We start from the raw sequence: 4,930 nt of genomic DNA, 5'->3' as shown, positions 1-4,930 counted from the left end.
CAGCAGCATATTAGACATTATTCCCAGCCAGCACGGAGTGTACCCCCACAGTTCACAGGTAGGAGATTTGATAGCACAGGGTATTCAGGGGCCGGTCAGAGCTCCAAGACATCAGGTTCACAGATGAACAGGGGTTCGAGTCAGTCGAGGCCACCTTTTCCTCGGTGTTCTCGATGTGGTAGGCCCCATTCTGGGGAATGTCGTTGGGTTACAGGTGCTTGTTTTTCTTGTGGCCGTCAAGGCCATATGATGAAGGAGTATCCCTATGGAAATGGTGCAGGTGGTATGGCTCAGCCTACTGGGTCGGTTGGTGGTTCATCTTTTTGTGTAGCTATGCGCCCTATGGGGTAGGGTATTCAGACACCAGCAGGCTGTGGTAGAGGTCATGGCGGAGCTTCCAGTTCTAGTGGTCCTTCAAACCGCATATATGCCTTAGTTAGTAGGAAGGATCAGAAGGCGTCACCAAATGTGGTTACAGGTATATTATCGATTTTCTCTCGGGACGTATATGCATTGATAGATCCAGGCTCCACTTTATCGTATATATCTCACTTTGTTGCTAGTAGAATCGGAATGGAACCTGAGTTGATAAAACCATTTGAGGTAGCTACACCGGTAGGAGATTCTGTCATAGCAAAGCAAGTATATAGAAATTGTTCGGTGGTTATATATAGTCGTCATACCATGGCAGATCTGATTGAGTTAGATATGACTGAGTTTGATGTTATGATGGGGATGGATTGGTTAGCTTCTTGTTATGCTAATGCTGACTGTAGAGAAAAGATAGTTCGATTTCAGTTCCCAGGAGAGCCGATTATAGAATGGATAGGGAATACGGGATCGTCAAGGGGTAAGTTTATTTCATACCTCGAGGCAAGGAAGATGGTTAGAAAGGGTTATATTCATCATCTGGTTCGTGTGCATGATATTAAAGCAGAGGTACCGACTAAGTCAGTCCCGATAGTTAATGAATTTTCAGATGTATTCCCAGATTAACTTCCAAGTCTTCCGCCTGAACGGGAGATAGAGTTTACTATAGATGTATTGCCAGATCTATTCCTCCTTATAGAATGGCACCTGCAGAGCTGAAGGAGTTAAAGGAGCAACTGAGGGACTTGTTAGAAAGGGGCTTCATCAGGCCTAGCACATTACCTTGGGGAGCACCGATATTATTTGTGAGAAAGAAAGATGGGTCGCTGCGGATGTGTATTGATTATAGGCAACTGAATAAAGTAACAATAAAGAATAGATATCCCCTCCCCAAGATTGATGATCTATTTGACCAGTTGCAGGGTGCTAAGTGTTTTTCGAAGATAGACTTACGGTCAGGCTATCATCAGGTGCGGGTAAAGGAGACAGATATTCCAAAGACTGCATTCAGGACCCGATACGGGCATTATGAGTTTAGAGTGATGTCTTTTGGGCTGACCAATGCTCCAGCAGTATTTATGGATTTGATGAACCGAGTGTTCAAACCATTCCTAGATATGTTCGTGATTGTATTTATCGATGATATTCTAGTCTATTCACGTTCAGAAGAGGAGCATGCAGATCATTTGAGGACGGTACTTAGGGTGCTCCAGCACCAGAAATTGTATGCTAAGTTTTCTAAATGAGAATTTCGGTTGACTTTAGTGGCATTCTTGGGGCATATTATTGGAGTTGATGGTATTCGGGTAGATACACAGAAGATTGAGGCTGTGAAGACTTGACCTAGACCCATGACACCTACTGAGGTACACAGTTTTCTGGGGCTAGCAGGATATTACAGGAGATTCGTAGAGAAGTTTGCCTTAATTTCAGCGCCTTTAACAAGGCTAACTCAGAAGGCAGCTAACTTCCAGTGGACTGATGCTTGTGAGCAAAGTTTCCAGTTGCTGAAAGACAAGCTGACTACGGCTCCAGTATTAACTCTTCCTGAGGGACCAGATGGCTATGTTATTTACTGTGATGCTTCAGGTGTTGGACTAGGTTGTGTATTGATGCAGCATGGCAGGGCTGTAGCCTATGCTTCCCGACAACTCAGAAAGCACGAAAGTAATTATCCTACTCATGATCTGGAGTTAGCAGCGGTAATTCATGCCTTGAAGATATGGAGGAATTATTTATATGGTGTTCATGTTGATGTTTATACGGATCACAAGAGTCTCCAATATATCTTCAAGCAGAAAGAGCTGAATTTACGACAGAGACAGTGGTTAGAGTTATTAAAGGATTATGATGTTGATATTCTATACCATCCAGGGAAAGCAAATGTTGTAGCAGATGCTCTTAACCGTAAATCTATGGGTAGCTTGACGGACGTACAACCAGAAAGGAAGGAGATGGTCCGTGAGATTTACCAACTAGCTAACCTTGGAGTCCGTTTGGCTGATTCTGGAAATGGTGGAGTTTCTAGTTGAGAAGTTGCTGAATCCTCTATCATAGAAGAGGTAAAGAGACGCCAGTACGAGAAACCTGTTCTGGAACAGTATAGAGATACAACTCTTCAAAAGGAGAAGACCCCATTCCAGGTTACACTTGATGGAGTGTTACGACATGGAGGCAGATTATGTGTACCTGAAGTTGCAGGGCTACGGCAACAGGTTATGGGAGAGGCACACTATGCCCGTTATTCTGTTTATCCAGGGTCAACGAAGATGTATCATGACCTCAGATGTTAATATTGGTGGGATGGTATGAAAAGGGACATAGCGGAGTTTGTTGCTTAGTGCTCGAATTGTCAACAGGTTAAGGTCGAGCATCAGAAGCCTGGTGGGTTATTGCAGGAGATAGAGATCCCAACTTGGAAATGGGAAGTAATTAATATGGATTTCATTACGGGTTTACCTCGCACTCCACGGAAGTATGACTCTATATGGGTTATTGGGGATAGGCTGACAAAATCACCCCATTTTCTTCCAGTCAGAACTATTTATTCAGCTGAGGACTACGCCAGATTATACATTAAGGAGATAGTGAGACTTTATGGGGTTCCCACGTCTATTATCTCATACAGAGGAGCTCAGTTTACAGCTAACTTCTGGAGATCATTCTAGAAGGGATTGGGGACACAGGTGAGTCTTAGCACAGCATTTCACCCTCAGACTGACGGACAGGCCGAGCGTACCATTCAGACGCTAGAAGATATGTTGCGAGCCTGTATTATTGACTTCAGAGGTAGCTGGGATGATCATTTGCCACTTATTGAGTTTGCCTATAATAATAGCTACCATTCTAGTATTCAGATGGCACCGTATGAGGCCTTATATGGGAGGAAGTGCAAGTCACTTATCGGTTGGTTTGATGTTGGTGAGACTAAATTGGTAGGCCCAGACGTGATTCAACAAGCTGTTGACAAGGTGAAGCTTATTCAGGAAATATTATTGGTAGCCCCGAGTCGATAGAAGTTATATGAAGATAACCGACGTCGACACTTAGAGTTTCAGATTGGTGATTGGGTGTTCTTGAAGGTGTCGCCCATGAAGGGTGTGATGAGATTCCGCAAGAAAGGGAAGCTTAGCTCGAGGTACATTGGGCCTTATCAGATTATTCGTAGGGTAGGCAAGGTTGCCTATGAGTTGGACCTACCATCTGATTTGGAAGCAGTACATCCAGTCTTTCATGTGTCGATGCTTCGTAAATGTATTGGTGACCCTTCTAGAGTATTCCCTGTAGATGATGTCCAGATAACAGAGGAGTTGTCTCACGAGGAGAGCCCTATAGCTATACATGATAGTCAAGTTAGAAGGTTGCGTACTAAGGATGTGGCTTCCGTCAAAGTATTGTGGCGAAATAATAATAGGGAAGAGATGACATGGGAAGCCGAAGGTGAGATGAAGAATAAGTATCCTTACTTATTCCCTACGCCTACAGGTAATATTAATTCCTTACTTGACTATATTGATCGGTAGATAAGACTATATGTTATTGTGGCCCTGCGAGGCATCTGAATACAGGGTAGTAAGGATCTTATATCCCGTATTTTTTTATGTTGGATTATTCGTAAGCTAATCGACATAAGTTCTAGGACAAGATTACATTTGAGATATGAGACAAGGACTTTTTAATTCCGATTTTAATAAGTGCACGATTTGATGGTAAATTTCAGTTAGTGTAGGAATATTAGTGGAGATTAGGGATTAATTAATCATGATTAGATTATTAAGTTGGGATTAATGATTAATTAAGTTAATTAGTGTACTTAATGGACCCCACTACAACATGGCCGAATCTGATTCGTCCATGCCATAGTGGGACACTGTCATTGTGGTTGGTTGCATATATAAATGGGTTGATGATGTCACGACCCAACCCCGTGGGCCATGACTAGTGCCCGAACTGGGCACCCATATACGAACCTGTTACATATAGTCAAACTGAATCTAAGAACAATATGGAAACTTGCAAAAGACTTCCAAAGGTTCATAACGTCATCATACGTATATATCCAGATAACCTGTCTCCTGAGGAGTCACAACTGATCAAACACAATATGATACGCAAGCCGACAAGGTTGCCACTACATATCAACACCATAAGCAAGCCGACAAGGCTGCCACTATAGACGAACATATCTATAGCACATCGTATAGACACAGCTGAACAAACTTATACACAACCTACAAATATGTCTACAGATCTCTAAGAGTACGAATAGCGAAATATGACGGGATGGGGCCCCGTCGTACCCCTGGATAACATATACATATATATCATAAGATTTAAACCAAAAGTCTAGACTCCGAAACAACGGAGCTCTCCAAGATAGCTGAGTAGAAGTCCTATGCTGAAGGGTCACCAAACCGACTATCTGTACCTGCGGGCATGAAACACAGCCCCCCGAAGAAAGGGGGTTAGTACGGAATATGTACTGAGTATATAAAGCATAAGAACATCAAGTACAAATGAATCATGAAAAACAATCTCAATGATTGAATGCATCTGTGGC

The sequence above is a fragment of the Lycium barbarum genome, chromosome 10 (assembly GCF_019175385.1).
Source record: "Lycium barbarum isolate Lr01 chromosome 10, ASM1917538v2, whole genome shotgun sequence".
NCBI lineage: Eukaryota > Viridiplantae > Streptophyta > Magnoliopsida > Solanales > Solanaceae > Lycium > Lycium barbarum.
Note: the sequence above shows the minus strand (reverse complement) of the source record.